Genomic DNA, 12,999 nt, shown 5'->3' with positions numbered 1-12,999 from the left:
ATAACAACTTAATTTTAAAAAGACACAAAATTCTTATTCTGTATAGATCTATTCTCCTCTCCTTTATGTTGATATATATTATCAACCATTATATCTTTATACTTCTGAACCTGTCATGAAGATTTATAATTACTGCTTTGTGCATTCATCCTTTAGTTTTCCTTTAAAGGAAGTTATAAGTGGGCAAAGTGCAGAGAATAAATGTCAGTGAAATGCTCATCTATAAGTGAGATGTCTATATATCACTATATCCCCCAAATTCAGAGAGCATCACAGAAGAGAGGATAGGATTGTTAGAGATAGTGGCTGAGGAGGACTGAGCCAAAACAACATCATGTGGACATGGCAGGACCACTGCACACATGAGCTCACAGCAGCCAGGTTGCCTGCACAGGATCTGTACAAGATCAAGCCAGTCAGCATCCCAGCATAGGCCTGGGAGTGCTCATGAACCTCTGTCCCTGGCTGAGGAGCTACTGATGGCTTCTGGGGAGGGAGAATCAGTTTTCTCTAAGAGTGTGGCCTGTGGTGGTGGGAGGCCAGCTATGCTCCAGTGGATGACCCTATGCCCATGAATATAAGGGAAGTAATATTTGGACTGTGGGGACTGGGTCAAGCCAGAAATGGGGGTGGATATGATAAAAAAAATATATGTAGGTATGAAATCAAAGAATTAATAAAATATTTATTTTAAAGGAGTTATACCTTATTTCCTTGCATATACGATGCCTTTTAATGCCAAATCTGTGCCAAAGTTAGGGTCATCTTATACGCTGGGTACTTACCTGCAGCTTGCTTCCCCTTGATTCATATGTCCAACACATATTGCTGTGGCTGATTCTTTCCTCTGTGTGGGGAGTATGAGGCAGGGAGGAGCAAGCTGCACTCATCTTCCTATACTTCAAGGAGGAGAACATGAGCGTGGATTGGCTCTCCATCAGCACCTGCCCATTCGACTTGGAGGGCTGCGCATCTTTGCATGTGAAGTGAGCCTTAAAAGAGCAATGTAGGCTGGCACTGGCTGTCTGCTGGCATTCAGTAAAGCATCTGGATGCCTGTGCCCTGCCTGCAAATAGACACATGCCCGAGTCTGCTGCACAGGGTGTATGTTGGAAGAGGGGTAGTCTTATACGGCGAGTATGTTCCAAAAACTTTATATTTTAACTGGAAAAGTTGGAAATTGTCTTATATACCCAGCCATCATATATACTGGAAAATGTGGTTATTAAAAATATGTTTATATTATCTTTCCTATTTAACTGTATACTTTTACTGGTGTGCTTTATTTCTTCTTGTTTATTCATAAGATCTGGTTCTCTCACGTTCACTTGAAGGATCCTTTAGTGCGTCTCAGAATGACATACCTACTAGAATGAAACTCCTTCAGTTTCTATTTATCTGGAAGTATATTATTTTTCCCTTAGTTTTGGGCATGGTCTTGCCAGATATATATTTTAGTTGACTTTCTTTTGTCTTTCAGCTACTTGTCAGCAGCTCCCACTGCTTCTGGTGTCCATGGTTTCTAGTATGAAATTAGTTTAGTCTCATCAAGGATCCCTTTGTGAAAAGTTCTTTATCTTTCATGGTTGGATTTTGATGTACATCCTGCCTACACGCTGTTGAGCTTCTTGGATGGTTGACTAGGTTGATGGTTTTCATAAGTTTGAAAAGATTTCTGCCATTGTTTCTTCACATGTCTTCTCTGCTTCCAGAACTCCCATCATGCATAGTTGGTATTCTTGATAGTTCCAAAGGTCTTTGAAGTTCCATTCAGTTCTTTTTATCCCATTTTCTTTGTGTTCCTCAGTTTGGAGAACCTCAACTGGCCTATCTTCAACATCATTGATTGATTCTTCTGCCTGATCAAATAAAGATTTTGCATACATTTTTATGACCATTGCTGTCCTTTGTAGCTTCAGAATGTCCATGTGGTTTGTTGTTAGGAATCCTCTGCCTTGGTTGATTTCCTTTACTTGGTATGACATGATTCACCCTTTTTTTCTAGTTCTTTGAGCATGGCTTCCCCCAGAAGCATTTGGGCATGCTTCAAATGGCTTACAGTTAGGGTAGCAAGATGGCTCAGTGGATGAAAGCACCTGCCACGAAATTCTGATGACCTGAGTTTGAGCCCAGAAACTTATGGTGGAAGGAGAGAACTGGCTCCTGAAAGTTATCTTTTGACTTCCTTATGTGTACGTGGCATTTTTGTACTCCAGGTATACACACACACACACACACACACACACACACACACACACACACACACACACCACCGATAATAACAATGTATAAATAATGTCTTAAAGAGTATCTTATATTTAAAGTCTCAAATATGCCATGTGTGCAAATAAAATCTTTCCTTCCTTCTTCATGGTACTTATAGTACAGTAGGAATCTGGTCTCATTGTCTGTGTTAGCTCTGGGCTCCTCCCCAGGGTCTCTCCTATCTTCTGCATTGAACAGGGATTTCAATATGTGAAACTTTGCCCTCCATCTAAGCTCCTGGAAGGCCTTGGTGAGATGAACTCCCCAAGGAAGTAGTCAGTCCCTTGGGTAGGTGAAGGGATGCTGCTGGCCTCATAATGCCATGTGTTCCCTGCACCAGAGACCATGCCAAGCTCTGCCAGGCAAGGAGAGGACAAGTGTGATAAAGTGGAAAATCATATTTTATGCTTGAAAAAGGAAGCTTACTGCAAAATGAAAAAAAAGTGGAATCTACAAGCACGGTGTCTAATTTCTAAGTGGTTGCTGCTTAGAATCAAAGCCCCTACTTGGCTTCCAGGACTTCTCCTGTCCCTGGAAGCATCTTCATGCTCAGCCAGGATCTACAGAATTTGACTCTTATCACTTAACCCCTCCCTTCTTACAGAGGGATGAGAGGATGCTAGAGCTGTCTGTATCTTCAGCACCCCTACCTTGCCACCTCTGTTGGTGTTTCTATTCATGGGCATACTCATTACCAGCAGTGGCCACACCGGAGAACCTTCCACGTGATGCAGTGGGGCCAATTTAATCAAAATGTCCTACTTAGGAGAACACTGCTGGGAATGTTGGGGCTTTGGGAAACCATATGGTGCTTGGCACAGGACCTGAAATCAATGTGGACGCTGAGGAGCACAGGTGAGATGGTGCCATATATCATCCTGGCTGAATCGGGTCCAATAACTGACCCTTGTTCCTAGCTGGGGCTTCATCAAGGCGATGGCCCAGATCCAGAAAGGATATGTGCAGGTACTTGTCACAGTACCAGGAAGCTCCTCTCCCTACAAATGAGGACTTGGAGGACCAGTGAGGCCTGTGCCATCATGATGAATTATGGCTGGGTCCATCTGACCTATAAAAACTACACCTCATTAAAAAAAAAAAACCCTGCACCACTAAGCAAAAATACCCAAAGACTACAGACGGTGGAGCAGGATTGCTACTTTTAATATGGAAACAAGAATTGAAATACATGGGTATGAGACTCAAAATGCTATGGGCTTCATCATAGATTTTGGAAATGTGACTAAGGAAATGTGATTCATTAAGCAGGCACACTAGGCCAAGAGCAGCATGGGGCTGTTTCGATGCCACATGTGTGGGCTCTCACAGCCCCTCTAATGATGCTGGTCAAGTAGCTGACCACTGCATGTGATGCCCACTCACACACTGACCACAGGACTCTGGAGAACAACAGGCATGGGACTCAGCTCCCAAGGGCAGGGCTACCCATCTTTGCAGCCTCAGTTTTGTCTCCATGAGCTTTTGAGAGCAAAACATCATTTCATCAGAATAAGCCCCATTCCTGGGGGAGCTGTTGTGCTGGAGGCCCAGGTCCGACAGGCTGGGCAGCTCAGCTGGTTCAAATGAGGTACTCCTTCTGGCTCTAAAACAACATGCTGGGGAGCGTCCCAGCTGTTGTGATTCGATTGCCTTTCAGACTGGGATGCCCATCAGAGTGCTCCATCTCATCCCCCGCAGCCACCCCAGCTGTTGGTGGCAATCCATTACCCCTGGGCAGCCCAACAGCTCAATTGACTTGGGCTCAATGCCCTGTGCATAGCAGATGCTTCCCTGCCCAGCTCTCCTTCATCCTCCTAGTATGAAGCCAGCCCTTCCTCCCCTACTGTGCCCATCCTTGAAAGCTTTCTCTAGCTCCCAGTAGCCTTCAGAATGAGGCCCCACATACAACTTAGGTGACCTTGGACAACTGCTGGCATGGCTCTCAGGCCACCCACACATCTGTAATGAAACAGGTCTCTTATCCATTGTGGGCAAGGAGGGAAGGCAAATAAAAACTCAGGGGACTCTCTAGTCAACTGAATGGCTCCAAGCAAGTTGTAGTTATTAATTACAGTGTCTCCCAGTCAAGGGACCAAAGCATGGTAGGTTAAGAGGGTGGAGAAAGCACACTTCTGGATAACTGAGAGAAGTGGGAGTGACAGGTGAAAGTGCTTCCAGTTATTTCTTGAAGAATTAAGTATAAACAGTGCCTCTTCAAGCTCTGAACTTTTATCTAAGCATGGTATTTCTTTCCACTGTGCTTTGAAGCTATGCAGGCCTGGAAGCACAAACTGCAAGGTGTCCCCAGCAGAATTCTGGTCTCCTTCAGTTCTGTATTTACCAGGGTGTGGTACAGAATAGATTCTGGGTGGGTGGATAGACCAGAAAATACTTCAGACAGCGTGCTCCAAAATGACCCACCTTTATACAAGTGGCTTATAGAGCACTTTCACACTGGGGTGGTGAGAAAGTTCTAGAAGTGGAGAATGGGAATGGCTCCGTGTGATAATATAAAGGTATTGAATTATACATTTTAAAAATAGTTTAAATAGAGGCTTTGTGCCTATTTTCACCACAATTTAAGAAAAAACCATTTTTAGAAACATTTGTCTATACATGAAAAAAGGAATTGATTTTGCTCCCGTCTGTGAGTGAAGCCTACGGGTGCTTGTAGTTGGGTTTGGGGTACACAGGGAGCTGAGGGAGTGCAGAGGAAAATGAACAGACTTCCTGCCCTAGGAGCTCCAAGACACATGAGAGGAAGATACCGCTAAAGCCCCACAAGATCATGCCACACACATGGCCGCTATAGCACCCACAGTCTTCCCTCCCCTAGGACGTCTTCCAACACCTGAACTCTGCACTTCTTCCTGGACCCTGAATCAGGAAGGCCTGCAGGGCTCTTGGCATGCATGCTATCTGCGCAGAAGCTTCTGTTTGTGTATTTGCCTCCACCATTTCAGAGTAAGTGCCCCATCAGCGGGGCCCCTGGACCCCATATGCCAACAGGAGTATCTATGGGCCCCAGAGGAGGTACGAGAGTGTGTTGGATGACAACCTTAACAGACAACTGAAGAGAGTCTTGTTGCTCCTGGAAGTCTACTGCACTGACCACAGCAGACCTGCAGTCATAAGCACCCGGGAATGCCTGAGCTTTGAAGAGACTTGCACTGAAACCATTACTGGCAAAGAAAGGCTGGAGAGGGAGAAGGAACCTCATACTCCAGGGTTACAGGCAGGGTTTGGCATTAAGCTTGCTCTGAGCAGCTCCAGAGGTTGAGTTAGAGCCAGGAAACAGAGCATAAGGTTGAAGTATCTCCCAGGGGAGTGGGCCTCTCAAAGCACTGAGCATCCGTAGAGTAAGTGCTCCAAGCCCTCTGCTCCTAGCGATGGGAGCAATGGAAAGGAAGACTCCAAAGGCCACGCCCTGCTGTACCCATCCTAAGACCTATGAAGGAAAACGCTGCACCTTATCACCCAGGCCCTCTCCTTCCATCCTATGTCCCCCTCCTTCCTGTGGATCTCAGCTTGCAGAGGGAAGCACCTGGCCCGACTGTCCCCCCCCAGAGTGCTCTGCAGCTTCCCTGGTGTGGGCAGAGGTGCCAAGTCTCCATCCGGAGCACCGCCAGCCTCTCTGTCGTAGCAACTAGAATTACCAGCTTCATACAGCGGGTCTATTTAAATCAGCCTTTCACATCTGATGGATTTAAAAATATGCTAGAAGTTGGCATCCTGCGTCTAGAATCAATCTCTCTCTCTCTCTCTCTCTCTCTCTCTCTCTCTCTCTCTCTCTCCTTTCTCCTTGCCTCCCACCCCCTACCTCTCCCCCTTTCCCACCCTGCCACCTCCTAAAGCAATTTCCATTCATGGGATCCATGACAATACTTCTGCCCATCTCTCTCCTCTCAAGTACAGGAACCATGCAGCCTGGGCCTGGTCCCTGCGCAGTTCCATGGGAACTCCAGAATGAAAGCCACTCCTACCCACTACCCAGCAGGGGCCACTGGAGTCCCCTTGCTACTGGAGACCCAGATGACCTTCCCTCATCAGTTCCTTTAGGTCGTGGGGACAGTGACCATATCTTGAGCAGGAAGAGGGAACCTGCCAAGGTTGCCATGTCAGTGAGCAGCTGCTGGCTCTGGTCCACTGCCCCTGCCATCCTCAGCCTTCCAGAGTCTTCACTTGGTGTTCCAGCAAAGATGTATCACCCCCAAAGGACACTCACAGAGAGTCTCAGCCCCACAATCCCTTATAAAGCACCTATCAGAGTTCTGCAGCTCCCGGCAGTGTCATTGTCACTCTGTTCCCTCATCTCCAAGGACTGTATCCACTGGGAACCCTTCTAAGGCCCTGACCCACTTTCCTCAGCCCAACCCAGTTTTCTCTCGCTGTAAATTGAACCATGTACCCTCTGATGCTGAGTATCATCCATTGCATGTCCTCTGTGATGGGCACCAGTGACCCAGCTAGTGCCGCTGATGTTAGAATCAGGAATGTGGCTTTACCTGGGCAGAACACTGCTGCCCCCATACCACAGCCCTACCACAGCCCTACCCCATCCAGCCTGTACTGAGTCCCTTGCCTGCCTAGCCCAGGCCATGGTCCTTACCTCTGCCTCTTAATCTTGGGCGTGTGCCCAAATCATCTAGGAGTTTAACTAGTTTAGTTTTATGCTACGTTTGATAGCTTTACTTAATTAAAAAAAATCAATCCTTGTCAGTATCTACACCTAGAGATTCTGAGTTAATTAGATGTTGGAAGAAACCAGCATGATGGGGCATTTCTATAATACAGGAGGCTGAGGCAGGGGATTTAAAAGTTCAATTCCTGCATGTGGCTACATAGCTAGAATCTGCCTCAAAAGCAAGCAAACTAACAAGCTGGGGCTGGACATGGTGTCGTAGGCCCTTCATCCTAGGGGGCCCCTCACTTAGGAGGGTGAGGCAGGAGGATTACAAATTTAAGGTGTAAATATGTTACAAAATAAGTCCAGGGTCATCCTGGGCAACATAGTGACCCTCTGTCTCAAATTTTTAACATATTTAAGACCCAGAGAGTATCACAGTGATAGAGGGCTTGCCTACATGTCTACAGCCCCAAGTTCCATCTTCCAGGATAATGTAAAAGTAAACAAAACAAAACAAAACCAAAAAACATGAAGAGATTTATCAAGAAACCTTAACATTAGCAGCAGCAACAACAGATGGCTAAGGAGAAAATGAAAGACCCAAAAGCATATGGATGTCCCTTGACCTTGGGTCTGCTCTTTGATGTTATTATCCTTGTCTGGCCAAGTCTAGGCCTATGGGCCTTCACTGTTTAAGAGAACGTTGGTGATACAGCAGGTGGTTAGAACAGTAGACACTATCAGGCTCCTCGGCCTCCCCACACCTGCTCTACCACTCTATGAGCAGGTAGGACAGCAGGCTACCTTGACTGCCCATATACAAGAGTGAGAGCTCAGGGCCCACCCTGAGCCATGGGTGCGCCACACACATTGCTAAAACCATATGCTGACTCCACTTCTCAGAATGAGTTGATGCCAGGTTTCACGTCTCCAGACAAACTGAATTCACTGTATCGTCTCTCTCCCGAAGGGTCAAAAGTCATGGTTTCCTGCATAAAGCTGAACAACAGAAGCCAGCTGTGACTTGTTCACTGAGTGTGACAGAAAGCCCAGGCACACTCCAAACTGCAGATTATAGGGCATTGCCACAGCATTCTGTGGAAACTGAGGCCTGGGGAGAGGAAGACCCTTCCTCAAAGGGAGGCTAATGGCCCTTGAGTCCAGTCCTCTGTGTTGTCATGTGCACTCCACATTTAGACCCATCTTGCATGGACCAAATGTCCCTAACATGGCTCCCCTTACTCTGAGCACCTTCCCAGTCTTCTGCCCTCATAAAGCCCTTGAAGCCATATCGCAAGAGACCATCTCAATGGAAACTCTTGGCAGAATGACACATGAACGAGCATCTAATCAGATAGGCAACATGAGCAGACACAAATTAACTCCCCAGAGAAGAGTCACCCAGTGCTGGCCAGCCAGCAGCCAGCATCCTTAATTCCATTTCCTCTCCGTTATTAAAATGATTTTCCCACAGATAGCTTATCTCCATGGAGTCCAGACTAATAAGCAAAAATTAAGGCCAGGAGAAGATTTGCCTGCTGACCCATCTCCATTTCCTGTAGCTGTGCATCAAAACAGCCCCAGGACACCCTCCTGCAGCCCTGGAAGAAACTTCCTTCACTCTGAGTATTTATTGATCACCCATTCCAAGAAGAAGGAGAAGGAGGAGGAGGAGGAGAAAGAGGAGGAAGAAGAGGAGAAGGAGGAAGAAGAGAAGAAGGAGGAGGAGGAAGAAGAAGAGGAGGAGGAGGAGGAGGAGGAGGAGGAGGAGGAGGAAGAAGAAGAAGAAGAAGAAGAAGAAGAAGAAGAAGAAGAAGAAGAAGAAGAAGAAGAAGAAGAAGAAGAAGAAAATACATCAAGCATCCATTCCCTCAAAGTAGGAGACAGGCCTTCTTGGAAAGGACTGGGCACATTGTCACAAAGTTAAAAACAGCAGCATCAGAAAGGCTCCTCCCTTTACATAGGGACCTGGCGCTCACTTCAGGTTAACCCTTCACCTTCATGAATGAGAAAACAGTCTGAGATGGTGAGTGAATGATTCAAGGTCACATTGTGGGTTCCCAAGGAGAATAAGACTATAGGCGCAGTGGCATAGGCATCATGTGACGGTCCATCTTCTGGTTATTCAACAATGTTTGAGTGAACCAAGATCTGTCTTCAATACTGAAAGGTAAACATAAACGAGACAGCCTGACTTGTGGAAGGAAGACAGGCATACAAACATTCTAGTGAGACTAGAATGTGGGCATTGGGGTACAGGAGATCAGAGGGGACCAAGACATGCAAGTCCTGGACTCTAACCATTGTATGGCTCAGAGTAGCAACCTGTAACAAGACAGTAGACATCACAGGATTGCTTAGCCTCTTATTCCCTCCTTTCCCACACCATTATGGGATGGACAACAGGGTCGCCACCAGTTTACAAGAAAGAAAACTGAAGCAGAGAAAAGCTGAATGGCTTGCTAGTGGTTACACAGACTCGAGTTGGAGAGTGAGGATTTGAACCCAGTCTTCTCACCCTGTGTCCCTTACCCTGAGCTATCCAAGGTTTGCCAGGAAACCTGCCTCGTACCTGGTAGTGCTAGGTACTAGGTGATTCACCTCCCAGCCCTGAACTGTGTTCGATAACCTCACATTTCTACAAGTCTGGGCCTGCTCTGTATTCCTACAGGGTCCCAGTCCAGGCATCTTCAAGGTCACCTTCAGAATTGTTTCCAGGTGGCAGAAGGTCACATGCCATCTAGTCTCTCTCACTGCAAGCCAGCCTTCTAACCCACTGCAGGAAGAGGCTCTATCCTGGAGCTAGCTCCTCCTCCCTCTTTGGCTGAGAGAGAGCCTTAAGCATCTGTCTGTACCTTTTCACCTGAAGCTTTCAGTCCCAGTAACAGGAAGAGTTCCAGTTTATATGCAGCTGTTGTGAGCCACTCACCACACGGGGAGCATCACGGTGCCCTCCCCTCGTGCTGTATCATTTGGTACTTGTAACAGCCCAGGAAAAAGAGGGCTATTATCACTCTCATTCAACCGGGCAAGAATCCATACAGGAGCAGACACAAAAGGCCAAGTAACTCGCTGCAGGTCTCACAGCCATGCACTGGAACAGCCAGGTTGCTACCTCAGGACTGTTTATCTCCAAAGCTGGCAAGAGTTCAAGGTGCTATCCGTGATCGTGAAGCTGAGCTGTGAGTCTGTGGAGCCTCTGTGCTTTGGCTTCAAGCACGACGCGCTACCCCGTTGAGCAAACCAACCGTGGCCAGAAAGCAATTGTCACCATATCAGAAACCCATTATGACCCGCGGAGCCTCTGAAAGATGCTTCGAGAATACATTCTGTTGGTTGAAAGTGATGCCAAGCATAAGGCCTCTTTGGCCTTTAAGACAGCCCAGCAGTCCTCAAATGCAGATCTGGCCTTGTACAGACCCAATTGCCTCATAGACATTAATGTCCTCCAAGCCAAAGGGAAGCTGTCCTCGTAGGACGAACAGAGTAATGTGACAATAGAAAGGACAACGCAAGCGAAGTCACACAAATTGGCCCATCCCAGATTTCCTTTCTGTAAGCCAGGCAATCCTAAGACAAATCCATCTGGAAGCCATTTTCGACCCCAGCAACCAAAGGCAGCCTGGGTTGCCACCCTCGGCAGAGCGCTGGCGCTTTAGCAGCTGTTCAGTGCTCTGTTCATTTTCTCAAGCCGGCAACGGGTTAAGTCTAGCACCAATTTCCAGGGGGGAAACGGCTGCAAATTGAGCTCATTAGAGGGAGTGCATGTGTGGCATGCAAATCTTTCACTGTCACATTCCTGATTAAAATCCTTCAGTGTCTTCCCGTGGCCCAAGGAAAAAAATGTCCTTCGCACGGCTGCAAGGCCCTTGAACTTGAAACTCACACTACTTCACTTGCCTCTCTTTGCTCTGCTTCCGGCCTTCTGCTTGGGCCAATATGAGTTGTTCCCAACATGCTAAGCCTTGGCTGGCGCTCAGCACTCCTTCAGTGGATGTTTCCTCCACCCCTCCCCCTATCTTCTACCCTCCTCTGTTTTCCCCATTCTTTTGAGTCTCAGATTAAAGCTGTGCCCCCAGGGATGCTCCCCTGATCTTACACTAGGACCCATAGCCTCTGTACCTTCTCTTTCATGATTTTGATCTGACCACTCATGTTTTGTGTCAGTTTCCAAGACGGGGAACCCTACAGTTCCTGGTTTGTTCAAAGCTACCATATTTTTTTGGACTATAAGATGCACCTGACCATAAGACACACCCAGATTTTAGAGCAGTAAAACAAGAGAAACAGTTAAAAAAAAACAGCAAGAGGACAATAACATGCACCTTAATTTCCCCCCCCCCACACACACACACACTCTTGGGGGGATAGTGCGTTTTATGGTTCAAAAAATATGGCATATGCGTTGCAGAGTATATAGTCTTTAATGGAAACCTGGTCCAAGAAAGAGGATGCTGGGAGAGATCCCATAGACCTCTTAATTCCAACTAGGACTGAATATGAACCTCGGTGTTCTAGGTCGACTAGTGCCACATGCTTTACCTGCGAGCGAGCACTGCCCTACATCCTTGGGATAGACAGAAAGCGTGCTTCCCTCCTGCTTCCAGCTAGATCTGTGCTTCATGGTGAGACTGCTCCCAGGCCATCAGGTTTTATGAACAGCACCGCTGTGGTTTAGATCTGGAGAGTCCTTTCCAATGGCCTATGTGTTAAAGACTTAGTCTCCAGCCTGTTTAGTTGTTGTGGGGAGTAGCAGACCCTTTTGGGGGTGGGGTGTAATGGGGAAGAAGGCAGATTATTTGGGGCATGGTAGAAGGAGGATATTGTGGCCCAAGCATCTTCCTGTCACTGTTTTTATTTCCTAGCCATCATAGGTGAGCAAGCTGCTCTGCCTTGTACTCCTCACCTTAACCTACTGTTCCACTACGTGTCCAAGGACAAAAGGACCAAGCAACCATGAAGCAAGTGTCATTTATTTGTCAGAGTACTATGTCAATACTTCCAGGCCTTGGTCTTTTTTTCCCCTGTATATGTGTTCTCATGAAAGAAGACCACTGTCTTCTGAATGCCGTGTAGATGTGCCTTTGTCACATTACTGCAATTTATAGCAGTTGGAAGTGGACTGGATATTTCCTATTAAAACTGGACAAACATGTCTCAAGGGCTTACGTGGTTGGTATGACCAATCAGCATTAAATTCTCACCCTGTTCCCTGCCTTCCTCCAACCTTTGGCTTCCAGAATGGACTGCCGAGCCACTAACACGGGGCGTCAAAAAGCACAACTAACTTGTGTATACAAACTCAATGCATTATTAACTGAAACTAAATATGCCTAGGGGAGGAATTCCCCCTGGGAAGAGCTGCCTGTTCTGAATTCCAATGCCAAATGCTGTTTCAACACTCCTGCTTGTTACTGGGTGCCACCACCCAGGCACTCTAAATGACTGGGCCCCACCCCAAGATCATAGTAGGTTCTATGAAACTGAAAGTGGCCAAGAAGCCTGTTGGAAGGTTATCCCAGTCCACAGGGTCTGGGGAGGAAGACTGAGGCAGAGATATGACTGAGGTTCTTTCTTTTTTAAAGGAAAGACATAGGTCTGAGGACACCAATCTGCCACCATGTGCAGGAGGCAGGGAAGTGAGTTTTAAAGCCTCTACAAGCATGTCAAGTACTGATGGAGCAAAGCCACAAAGCAGGCCATGTCTGCTCAGGGCTCTGGTTCACTCCATAATGCTGCTCCAACTCTAGGCCAAGGCAGCAGGCCTGGGACCTCAGCAGCCACTGACTGAAGCTCTGCCTGCAGTGCCTGCGGCCCTTCTGGACCCAACAAGCCTAGACCTAGGTCAGGACTGGTGTCCAGGGCTTGCCTTGGTAGGAGAATGTTACCCATGTAACATTTCTATCAGGACACTGGGGAACACTTTGCCTTTGATGCTCTAGAAATGCTTTATGTGATTTCTTCTTGGCCACCTCCTTTGCCAGCTGTAAAGCTACAGAGCAGTGGTTCTCACCCTGTGGGTCTCAAATGACCCTTTCACAGGGGTCACCTAAGACCATTGGAAAACACAGATATTTACATTATAACTCATAAGGGTAGCAAAATTA

Source organism: Acomys minous, assembly GCF_964271855.1.
Source record: "Acomys minous genome assembly, chromosome: 17".
NCBI lineage: Eukaryota > Metazoa > Chordata > Mammalia > Rodentia > Muridae > Acomys > Acomys minous.
The sequence above is the reverse complement of the archived record's forward strand: the minus strand, read 5'-3'. Positions refer to the sequence as shown.